Source organism: Stegostoma tigrinum, chromosome 38 (genome assembly GCF_030684315.1).
Source record: "Stegostoma tigrinum isolate sSteTig4 chromosome 38, sSteTig4.hap1, whole genome shotgun sequence".
NCBI lineage: Eukaryota > Metazoa > Chordata > Chondrichthyes > Orectolobiformes > Stegostomatidae > Stegostoma > Stegostoma tigrinum.
This window is the reverse complement of record NC_081391.1, coordinates 6,769,973-6,782,654: the sequence shown is the minus strand read 5'-3', so window position 1 is coordinate 6,782,654 and position 12,682 is coordinate 6,769,973. Positions and strand designations below refer to the sequence as shown.

The window sequence follows — 12,682 nt, the reverse complement described above, 5'->3', positions numbered from 1 at the left end:
TGGTGTCCAAACACACTTCCACTACAGGTAAGTACCATTGTACAACAGAATGATATATTTAGTCGAAGGGCACACTGAACAATGTGATCTTATGCCAGTCCAGCTCCTGATCTCAGGTATGCCATTGTGAGAAGGTCAAAGCAATTCTAAGGAGGTTTCTACACAGGTAAGGATGAAAATTAGAGACGGACAAGTTGCTCTAATACAGTCAGACAATAACAAGAACTAGCAAGAGAGAAATCTGGGTGCATGAGCCCTGACACAAAACAGTAATTAATCTGCCTAGTTCTTGATATGCTGATCTTTGGACATGGAGGCCAGGATATGCCCAGATATGCACGGAACTACGGTGGAGGATTTGCTTCCTTTGTCACAGTCATAGAGTCACATGTTGCCTCAACATTAAGGCCTTGTGATTTAAGCAGGACACAATTTGACAGGTAAATTGTCACCATATTGAACCATTGGTAGTACTCAAACAGAAATTTCGGAACATCTTTGAAGACCTTTCCTCATGCGAGCACCTTGAATGTTGGCCATTTGAGAGTTAAGACCTGACAGGGAACATTCAAACAGCTGTTTCGGTACAGCGTTCTACAAACCAAAGAAATGTGTGTTTGACAACAAAGACCACCATAAGTCAGAAGTCCTACTGCACTGAGCAACTGTCATCTGCATATTCATTACTGCAGGGAGACCTGAACAGTACATCTGGAACATACAAGGATAGTAGAGAAAAATCCATTAACAAAGTCCTCACTGCATCTTCCAGGTTTAACAGGAGCACCAGCAAGCAAATGCTAGTCTTCTTCCTGATGCTAGCTCCAAAAACATTTTTAAAAACTGGGCAAAATCAGCCAATGACCTGGACACCGCCCGAAGGGCCAGAAAATCCATTCAATTGACATGTCTGCCACACCATTAAATTCAATGGTGACGAGGAACTTGCTGAACGAAAACGACTGCTGTGGGGCCACCAAGACTATTAGAGAATGGTGCTCAGCGTACTTGGTGCAGTCACAGGGACTGGGTATGAAATTAAAATTTAAACTCCATTTAAACAAATGAAGAATTATTGCAAATCTCTTTTCTCCCCATGCATATATTTTTGATCAACACTTCTTCTAAGCTGTGCGGCAGCTGCTCAGAGGATCCTATGAACGTACAGGCCTCTGGTCTGGAAGCCACAGCCACACGGACCTTGGAGACCTATGCAAGAGCAGGAAAATTAGAGGGAACAGAACCTCTGATTGGCAACTTTGTAATATGTCCACTGAGTAAGTTTAGTAAGCTTCTCCAAGTTAAAGACAAAAAAAAGTGATTTATTTCTTTCAAAGGATAGCATTTGAGGCCCATCCCAAACAGTCCAAGAATGTGTTACACTGCAACATGTCTGCTGTGAACATGGGTTTCAACACAGCTATTAGACACGGTATGGGTGCTCATCAATACTATTCACCATACAGGATCAAAAACAGAAGTTGCTGGAAAAGCCCAGGTCTGGCAGCATCTATGAAGAAAAAAAAAAAAATCAGAGTTAACGCTTTGGGCCCGGTGACCATACCTGCAGTTCTGAGGAAGGGTCACTGGACCTGAAATGTTAACACTGATTTTTTCTTTCTTCAGAGATGCTGCCAGACTTGCTGAGCTTTTCCAGCAACTTCTATTTTTTATCCTGTATAGTGAACAGTATTGATGAGCACCCATACCGTGTCTAATAACTGTGTTTAAACCCATGTTCACAGCAGACATGTTGCAGTGTAACACATTCTTGGACTACAGCAGAATATAGATAGACTGGAGAGTTGGGCAGATAAATGGCAGATGGAGTTCAATCCGGGTAAATGCGAGGTGATGCATTTTGGAAGATCAAATTCAAGGACAAACTATACAGTAAGTGTAAAAGTCTTGGGGAAAATTGATGAACAGAGAGATCTGGGTGTTCAGGTCTATTGTTCCCTGAAGGTGACAACACAGGTCAATAGGGTGGTCAAGAAGGCATATGGCATGCTTTCCTTCATTGGACGGGGTATTGAGTACAAGAGTTGGCAGGTCATGTTGCAGTTGTATAGGACTTTGGTTCAGCCACATTTGGAGTACTGTGCACAGTTCTGGTCGCCACATTACCAAAAGGATGTGGGTGCTTTGGAGAGGGTGCAGAGGAGGTTCACCAGGATGTTGCCAGGTATGGAGGGTGCTAGCTAAGAAAAGAGGTTGAATAGATTAGGATTATTTTCATCGGAAAGATGGAGTTTGAGGGGGGACCTGTTTGAGGTCTACAAAATCGTGAGGGGTATAAACAGGGTGGATAGCAAAATGCTTTTTCCCAAAGTGGGGGAACTCAATTAGTAGGGGTCATGGGTTCAAAGTGAGAGGAGGAAAGTTTAAGGGAGATATGCGTGGAAAGTTTTTTTACACGGAGGGTGGTGGGTGCCTGGAACACGTTGCCAGTGGAGGTGGTAGACACGGACAAGTTAGCGTCTTTTAAGATATATTTGGACAGGTACATGGATGGGCAGGGAGCAAATGGACACGGACCGTTAGAAAATAGATGACAGGTTAGACAGAGGATCTTGATCAGCGCAGGCTTGGAGGGCCAAAGGGCCTGTTCCTGTCCTGTAGGTTTCTTTGTTTCTGTTTTTATTCCTGATTGACAGCATCCACACTTCTATCTACTTCAAGCTCCTGTGCATCTTTGCTACACAGCCCATACTGCCTGCTTCACGACTTGCACCTAGTTATGAAGAACTGTTAAATGAGACATCTATTTATGGGGCGAAAAACTGAACGTACAGCATGTTGTGATCAAGGAGGTGGGTGGTTACTGAGACATCGAATTGTACAGAACAGAAACAGACCCTTTGGTCCAACTCATCCATGCCAACCAGAGATCCAAAATTATATCTAGTCCCATTTGCCAGCATTTTTCCCAAATCCATTTCAACCTTTCCTATTCATATACCCACCCAGATGCCCTTTAAATTGTTTTACTTGTGGCAGCCTATTCCATACACACCATCCTCTGCATAAAAAAGTTGTCCCTTAGGTCCCTTTTAAATCTTACCCCTCTCACCTCAGATCTATGCCCTCTAGTTTTGGACTCCACTGACTTGGGGAAAAAGACCTTGACTATTCACCACATCTGTGCCCCTCATGTTTTCAACCACCTCTAAGGCCACCATGCTCCAGGGAAAACAGCCCCAGTCTATTCAGCCTCTCCCGATAGGTCAAATCCTCAAATCCCTGCAGATCCTCAAAACTTTTTCTGAACCCTTTAAAGTTTAACAACATTTTTCCTATCATAATAGGGAGACCACAACTGAATGCAGTATTCCAAAAAAGCGGCCTAACCAATGTCCTGGGCAGCCACAACACGACATCCCAATTTCTATACTCAATGGTTAATTGATACGGCAAGCGTACAAAAAATGTTCTTTCTCGGGCTGAAAAGAATGAGGTAATCTCGTACATTGCATTGATTCATATGCCAGGATCTACAACAGCTCCAAAACTGCCTCTGGACCCTTTTTTAAGCCTAAACGTACTGACCCATCATTTTGCTCTTCACCACCACAATGGCATTTATTGCCACTTGAGAATGCTTGCTCCCCAAGATTATATCCACAATACCAGCTTTGATCCATTTTGTGCTCATAACTAAACCACAGTTATATCTTCAAATTAACACAGGCGTCATTTAGGGTGGGCATCATAATACAGGTTCTTGCAAGATGCCACAAATATTTCACATTTTCAATGCAAAACACATTAAACAGATGGATAAATCCTGAGCCTTTAATTTTCTGAAGTTTCAATATAAAACATGGCATTAATGTTAAGTTGGATTTTTCCAGCTGCTAGATACAGTAATGAACAGAGCCACTTGAAAGAACATTGGGACAATGCCTCCTGGATGACCACCTTCTGCATGACATTTGATACAAACCGAACACAAATTGGTATAATCTGCATTCTCCTTTAAATCCACTGGTCCTAACCAAAACTCTATGATATAGTGCAAGTCACAGAATAAAACGTTTTTAAAACATCATTTATGCTTTCGCCATTGTTCATTTTGTGCAGCTTGTCCCCCACTAATTTACTGCCGAATATAAACGAATAGGCTTGAAATTGCCACAGACAGACAAAAATAATTCTCAATGACTTATCTGTTACTTTGATTCTGAGTTGTCATTGTGCTTGCTATGAATGTAGTAACAGATTTCACCAGCAAATTCTGCCGCGTGTATTCCAGAAGAGGGTCAAGAGACAGAGCATATGTTGCCAATAAGGATGTTAAGGCGGTATATAAGATATTTGGTTTTATAAGAAAAGTTACCGACCCAAAACATTAACGGTGTTTTCTCTCCACTGGTTATGACCGAGCTCTATATAACATTAGTTAGGCCACAGTTGGAGGACTGGGAGCAGTTCTGGTCATCACTCTATAGGAAAGCTGCGATTGCAATAGAGAGAGAGTGCAGTCAAGATTCACCAGGATATTATCTGGGCCAGAGCAAATCAGCTATGAAGAGAGACTAGATAAGTTGGGGTTGTTTTCTTAAAGCAGAGTAGGTTTGGGGAAAACTGGATGGAAATATATGAGGTTCTGAGGGATATAGACAGTGTAGATAGGGAAAAACATTTCCCCTTCAATAACCAGTTTTAAGCTAAGAACCAGTGTGGTGAGAGGATTTGAGGAAAACTTTTCACTTCAGGTTATGGAAGGGGTGTTAGAGGCAGGAACCAGCAAGACATGTAAGAAGTTTTTAGGCAAACATAAAATACCACAGCATAGAATGCAACAGGCCAAGTGCTGGAAATTGGAATTAGAATAGATATTTAGTAACCAGTGAAGACACAATGGGTTGAAGTGCTGTTTCCATATCATGAAAATTGATTCTATAACAATGCCGTTGCTTGCAATGGAAGCCATGAGTCAGTAAATACCAAGCCAGGACACTTCTTTACAGAGCCACTAGATGGTGCATTACTGTAGTACAGCACTGCATTTATACAGTGAGTCATACTCAACATATCTTTGCTGAAATACAAAAACACTGGTTAATGCATACATCCTGGACAACAACTGACCCACCCTCTGACACACCAGGGTACACAGGCTAGAAACAATGAGGGGAGGAATGAATTAAATGTAAGAATCTTTAAGAACATTTACCATTTTTGAATGCAGTTTCAAAGTTTGATGTCACCCTTCAACAAAAAGGCCCGCCTTCTAAATGCAAGAACCTTCCTCATTCACATTCAAGAGGAAAGTACCCAAAATGTCCACATAAATCAAAAAATATCCATTACCACCACAGACTAGCCACTAAACAAAAAAATACCAAGAATTGATAATGCTGGAAATGTGGAGAGAAAGTTAATATTTTGGGTCTGTCTTGGGTTTGCGGCACTGCTCCAGTGAGGGTCAGCATAAACTAGAAGAACAGCATTTCATTTTCTGCTTGGTGACCTTACAGCCTTCAGGACTCAATATCAAGTTCAATAATTTTAGGGCCTGAGCAACTTCTTCCATGTCCTTACCCCAATTCCCCAAACACCAGGCCTTGTTATCACATGGGTGGTTACCATAATCAATCCACTGTCAGCTCTAAATGTCCCCAATAGCAACTATTCATTCTCCAGACTGACCATTACCCACCCTTCTGTCTGCCCAATCGCTGTTCTCTCTGGGCTTAACCTTTATCTATCCTTTACTCATTTCCCCCTCCTCAAACCCATCTCCAGCAAATATACCAACCTTTTCCAAGCTACAATCAGGTCTAAAGGGTCACTGAACCCAGAAAGCTAACTCTGTTTTCCTTCTCCACAGATGCTGCCAGTCCGGAGTTTCTCCACAATTTGTTTTAGAGACAAGCCACTCCCTTACTGTTTCTATCTGCAGGTCAATTTGTAAGTACGTAGCAGGTGAAGCCACAAATGAAACTGACCATGTACCTTACAAAACCGTCCATCTCCTCCACCAAGTACAGAGAAAGCAGGAGGCAGGGTCAAGCAAACTAGAACTGATTCTAAAGAGGTTCTTCACACAAAGAAACAACCTGGATAGGTTCATGCAGATAAAAACCATGAAATTATTTAAGAACTGATTCCAAAGATGTGCCAAAGGTGGATTGGCAATGCTAAATTACCCAGTCTCCAAGGATGCGCAAATGTGGATTAGCCATGGGAAATGCAGGGCTACAGGTCTAGGGTAATGGGCAGAATATACTTAGAGATAACAAGAACTGCAGATGCTGGAGAATCTGAGAATCTTCAGAAGGGTGTAGGCCCGAAACGTCAGCTTTTGTGCTCCTAAGATGCTGCTTGGCCTGCTGTGTTCATCCAGCTCTACACTTCGTTATATTCTTCAGAGGTTTGGTGCGGCTCAAGTAGGCCGAATGGCCTGCTTCCACACTGTAGGGATTCTATAATTGGGTGTCACAAAAGGAATACTTTTAAGATTTTTATGGATGGGTGAAGCACAACATTGTGTGTCAGGAATTCTCAGAAACATTGCTCAAGCTCCATATCTCACCAATGACTGCAGCGGCAGCTTGAAGCTATAGAAGCATAGTGCTTTTGGAGCTGGGCAATCAGGGAAGATAAACACAACAAATCTACAATCCAGGGAAGTACATTCTTCAAGAGACTGCAATACAGACAATGGTAGCAATTTAGATGCTCAGACAATATCAAGAAAGTAGTCAGAGCGCTCAATGAGTCGAGTAGCTCTGCTGAGAGCTCCTTACCAAGACCTGGCTAGTCTGTCAATCTAAACTTACCAGCAGTTTATTTCTAGGATATCTTGCCTGTTGGATTACCAGCAGTTACTTAGGTTTGTCTTTATCTCTGAAATGAGTGCAAACTTCTTTTTAAAAAAACTGTATAAAAGGGCGTTCCTGATAAGGGTAAAAGGTAAACCCAAGATCGAATGCACACAGGACAGTACACAGTACAATTCTCTTCTGTCAACTAAAATGAAATCAGATGATCCACACTAGAAACTGCAAACAGGAATCTGAAAAGAGTGTAATATCAACCAAAGTTTTGTGATACACCAAATACTAACTATTCCAGATGGATATTTCTTTTTTACAGGACCATTGTCCATTAACAGCGCTTTTGAGTAAAACCAGACAGTCAAATCAATTCTGATAAGATAGCAAAGTTAACGAACTGAGCTTTGGACTCTGCTCCAGTTGAAGATTAGTCTTCAAGCACCAACCTATTTCTCAATCATGACTAAACTGACAGAACAAAATTCCTTGAAACTCGTTTATTTATTCAGCTGTGCTCCCCAGCGAATACACAGTTAAACAGCCATAACAAATGTAAATCTCAATTTAAATTGCATTTCTCCTAGGGTCGTGATGTACCATACCTCCCAACAAGGGCCTGCATTTGTGACAACAGGGAAGTGGGGTCATTTCAGTTCCTGTTTCAAGAGACAACAGGAATGTGAGAGGCTGAACACGCTCCTTAATTTCTGGGATGGCAGGACTGCTCTGAGTAGGGTGAGGAGACTGCGCCTGCGTCCTTCAGCATTTATAAGGGATGAAGATGTCACTGAAACTTATAGATTTCTTAAAGGGTTAGACAGGCTAGATGTGGTGGCAAGATGTTCGAAGTTGTTATGGAAAAGGATAAGCCTTCCATAAAAGTTAAAGATTTTAATTGGAGTAGGACAAATGTTAACAGTATGACAAGAACTTTCAAAAATTGACTGGAGGCGACTGCTCACAAGTAAAAGGATGCCGGACAAGCAGGAGGCTTTTGAGGGTGTGATGATGAGAATTCAGAGGCATCATATTCCTGTTAGAATGAAGGGTAAGATTAAGGAAAAATGCATGAATATTGAGGCTCTAATCAAAAATGAAATAGATTCTTATTTTAGACATGGACAACTTGGTTCAATTGAATCTCAAATCAATATCAAGAGGGTAGGGGCATTCTTAAGAAATCAGGAAGCTCAAGAGGGGATAATGAGATAGCATTGCCAGATAAGGTTAAGGATAATCCAAAGAAATTCTAAAAGTACTCTGAGAGCAAAACAGCAATGAGATAGACAATAAGGCCCCTCCAAGATCAAGGAGGTTGCCTTTATGTTGAGCACCAAGAGATGAGTGCGGTAGTAAATTAATATTTTGTACCAGTTTTTACACGGAGAAAGAAATTAAGGCAAGAGAACAGAAATAAATTTTAATGTTTTAAAAACATATAAAGGTGAGCTGATCTAATCTATCCCAGCACATTGTGGGAAGTAGGGGAGGAAACGGAGAGACTCCTTGCAGAAATACTTGCATCGCCTATAATCACGGGCGAGGTGTCCGATGGCTGGATGGTGGCTAATGTTGTACTTTTGTTTAAGAAAGTCTGCAAGGAGAAACTGTGGAAATACAGAAGCGAGAGTCCAGCTTCAGCTGTGGGTAAAATTGTTGGAGGTGATTTTAAAAGTTAGGATTTACGGACATTTAGAGGCAAAAAATTGATTAGGGATAGTCAGTATGGCTTTGTGCAAGGGAAATCATGTCTCAAAAATTTGGTTGAGCTTTTCAGAGGAAGTTACCAAAAAGATTGATGAGGACAGAGCAATAGTTGTAGTTTACTTGGACTTTAGTAAAGCTTTCAAGGAGATTTCATGCGGTAGAATCATTAGTAATGTTAGATCACATGGGATTCAGGGTGAGCTTGCCAACTGGATACATAATTGGCTTAAGAGCAGGAGACAACAGTAGTGGTGAAGGGTTGGTATTCGGACTGGAGGCTTGTCACCAGCAGTGTTTCACAGGGATACATTCTGGGTCCTCTTTACTTGTCATGTATGTAAATGATCTGGATATGAATATAGATGGCATGGTCAGTAAGCTTGCAGATGACACCAAAATTGGTGGTGTAGTAGACAGTGAAGATTTTCTAAGATTACTGTGTCCAGTTCTGGTCACCCTGCTATAGAAAGGACACTATTAAGCTGTTCAGGGTTCAGAAGTGTGTTACAGGATTTACCAGGTATGGAAGGTTTGAGTTATAAGTAAAGGCTGGTTAGGCTGGGAGTTCTTTCCATTGGACCACTGCAAATTGACAGGTAACCTTATGTAAGTTTAAATAATGAGGAGCATAGAGAGTTGATAGTAGTTGTCTTTTTCCCTAGGATGGGGGATTTGCAAGACTAAGGGGCTCATTTTAAAAGGTGAAAGGAGAGAGAAATTTAAAAGCTGATACGCAGGGCAATGTTTTTTTGTACAGAGTGTGTCTCATATGTGGAATGAAATTCCAGAGCGAGTGGTGGATGCAGGATCAAACACAGCATTTTGAAGACATCTGGATACGTGGATGAATAGGAAAGGTTTGGAGGGATAAGGGCGGAGCAGGCAGGTGTGACTATTCAGTTTAGGATTATGGTTGGCATGGACTGTTTGGACCAGAGGGTCTGTTTGCAAGCTGTATGACTCCAAGTGGGTCTAGAAACAGGAGGCAGTCTCAGAACGAGGAAAAACCAATTTAAGACTGAGATGAGGACATTCTTCACTCAGGAGGGCACTGAGTCTTTGGAATTCTCCACCTCAGACAGTTGTGGAGCTCAATTGATTATGTTCATCACAGATTTCTAAATATGAAAGATATCAAGGTATACTGTAGGTAAATGGCATTGAGTCACAAATGTCACAGAGGTTTAATGGCATAGAAAGCGGCTAATTCAGCCCATTGCACCTCCAAAGGAGCATCATGGCTTCAGGCATTCTCCTGTCTGGTCCTTGAACTCAGAAAGCCTTCCTGCAACGTGGATCCCGGATGCACTAATTCCTCGACAAGGTACAGATAGGTAATTAACTTCCAGTTCTGCAGAACTCTAGGCAGTTTCTGGCAAGCTTCCTCAGCATGCACAAGCTAGCAAGATTGCACCTGTCCTGTTCAATTTCTCCCAAACATTTTACACATCAGCCTGAAATATGACAAGTCCTCTCTGGGTGATTGTCCAAGATGCTGAAGTCATCGGTGTGTATACCCTCAAATACCCAAACCCCAGTTCATTCTAAACAAGTGTGCAAACATGGCTCCCCAAGGGAATCTCATTTAGCCAGTATTGTCATTATTGCTGAGATTCGCATCTATTGATATATAATATGCGTTTAAAATTTGAGGTTTTACTCTGTTCTATTTTTTATACCTCCAATAGCCCAGCTTTGCCATCACGAAACTGCAGTCTACGATGCACATGCCTATAAGACAGAACGTCCATCCTATGTTACTGATATTTTCTCCAATCATCATGTTCACATTTTCAAAACCAATTCCAAAGTCTTCTTGGCAAGTTCCTTAATTTCTCATCATTCGGGGAATTCAAAGAACTACAGGATGATTGGAAGCACACAGGTAGATCATTAGGCATGTGCTGCTCAATATATTCTCATTCCCTCGGCAGTCCCTCAACACAGAGGATGACATTCTTCAACTCTAATGCCATGGGACCAGAGGTGACTATTTCTTTATGATGCGCACATGTTTTTACAGGTGATGTTTGAAAAGGTGGGTGGGTTCCACATGCTCCTTTCACTGTTTGCTCTTGGTCTCCAGTTTCTCACTTTCCAGTTTGGCTGGTCTTGGGCAAGAGATTCCCATAATTTCATGGGAATGTGGCATTTTCTCAGGGCGACTTTGAAGGATTTTCTCTGCCTGCCTGGTAACCGCTTGCCGTGATGGAGACGTGAGTAGACACCCTGTTTTACAAATCAGCCCTGTGGACAATGTGACCTGCCTAATGCAGCTAAATGACCACGATCAGTGCCTGATGCTGGAGATGTAGCCTGAAAGAGAACGTTAATGTTGCTGTGGCTATACCGACAGTTGAGTTGCAGGATTTTGCAGAAGAATCGCAAATGACATTTCTCTTGGAATTTGAGATGTCTACTCTCTGCTGCATACAAATGGGCAGATAACACCATTGGTCTGTGGGTCATAAGCTTGGTCATCAAACACACTGTTCCTCAGATAGGTCATGCCGAATTTCATCAATATCTTCCCTTGCTGACAGGTGGCTCTTGACATACATCAATGGGTTTACCTTATCCGCCAACTCACCACTGGGCCCTGACAACAGGAGACATCACAATGAGGGAGCAGGCTAGAAGTGAAACTACATCTTCTGAGTGGTTAACCAAGGCCTGTTCTCTCATTTACCACTGAAAATGCATCAATGGTTTCAAGTTTGGCCTTAGTGGGCACAACAAATGCTGGCTGTAAAATTTGCTGCTATACACTAGTGTTCTTGGAACTGTCTTGCTGAGGTCATCACGTTCACTGTGCCCCTGGACGGATGGAATCAACACCGTGATTACAGTAGGGCCTTTTTTTAAGCCATTGAGGGGAAGTGATTGGGGCGGGGGGGTCCAACAAAGACCTTCCCCGTGATGACAGCACCATTCTGTCATTACCAGGCTCAGTCAAGCTCCTTTTCAGAGGATGGTTACAATTATTCATGTCTCAGATCAGATGGACCTCCTCTTTACAGATGAAAGAGGTACAGTTATACATTGTGCCAAGAGTCCTCTTAGACCTCAATCCATCTTTGTCAGCAGGTTTCACCCTCATGCCAGGCTGAAACTGTGATGGCAGGTATGATCCTGTGGACTGTTATCAAGGGCATCCAAGTTGAGGACTGAGTCTTGGTTCAGGTGATCCTCAAAGTGCACCTTCCAAATAACATTCATTTCCCCTCTGACCTTGATGAGTGATCCCATTCTCATCTGTATGGAAGGTCCTTGGATGTGGCACTGAAATCAGGGCCGTCAGTGTTGTTGGATTTCCTGGGCTCTTTCCACCTGCCATCTGTTGTCTAGATCACACAAAGTTTGTTTTTGTTGGATCCTGCCTTTATTTGTCTGTAAATCTTTAACTTTCCTTGGTATTTCGGTGGAGCTTCCTGCTTAGAATGCCATGTGTTTGCGGTTTCGTAGTTCTTGCAAATACAACACAGTCATTAGTCACATGACAAGTTAGGAATCAAGCTGCGGACAAGCAAACTTCTGCTCGGTAAATTATAAACAACTGGGCTCTGAATAATCATTGTACATAATTTTCTTCAATCGTCATGCGTCAGTTGCTGATAAAAAAATGTTTTTGCTAATAGAAAATGTTATGAGCGAATGCTTTACAACCTTTTTTTCCTCAATAGTGGGAGATGGTTTAAATCTTTCCTGCTGACGTGTCATCCTATCTGACTTTGGAAGAACGGTGCAGCAAGAACATGAAGCCATAACACAGAGGTGGATAGATTGAAACCCAATTTGTGTTCTCATTGCCTGATGAAAACTGGACCAAAAAGCAATGGGAGCTCTTGTTGTGCAGTAATAACGGATGAGGTTCAAGTCCCACCTGCTCCAGAGGTGTTGGGCATCTCCATATTATAGAACATACTCTGATGTATAGGGAGGCAACGGCCAGGTAGAATTATTGCTGCACTGTTAATCCAGAGACCCAGATAATGTCCAGGGGACCCAGGATCGAATCGCTCCACAGATGTTGGAATTTGAATTCAAAATATCTGGAATTAAGAATCTAATAATGACCATAAATCCATTGATGGGTAAAAACCCACCTGGTTCACTATTGCCCTTTAGGGAAGAAAACTGCCATCGTCACCTGTTACAGCCTACATGTGACTCCAACCCCACAGCAATGC

The 12,682-nt window shown here is 42.2% G+C and overlaps 1 protein-coding gene across 2 annotated transcripts in view; it reads right to left on the bottom strand.

Moving 5' to 3' along the window:
• Positions 1–12,682, bottom strand: part of LOC125447057 (myocardin-related transcription factor A-like) — a 169,384-nt gene that overhangs the window by 106,327 nt on the left and 50,375 nt on the right. The gene's annotated exons all lie outside the window — the stretch shown is intronic.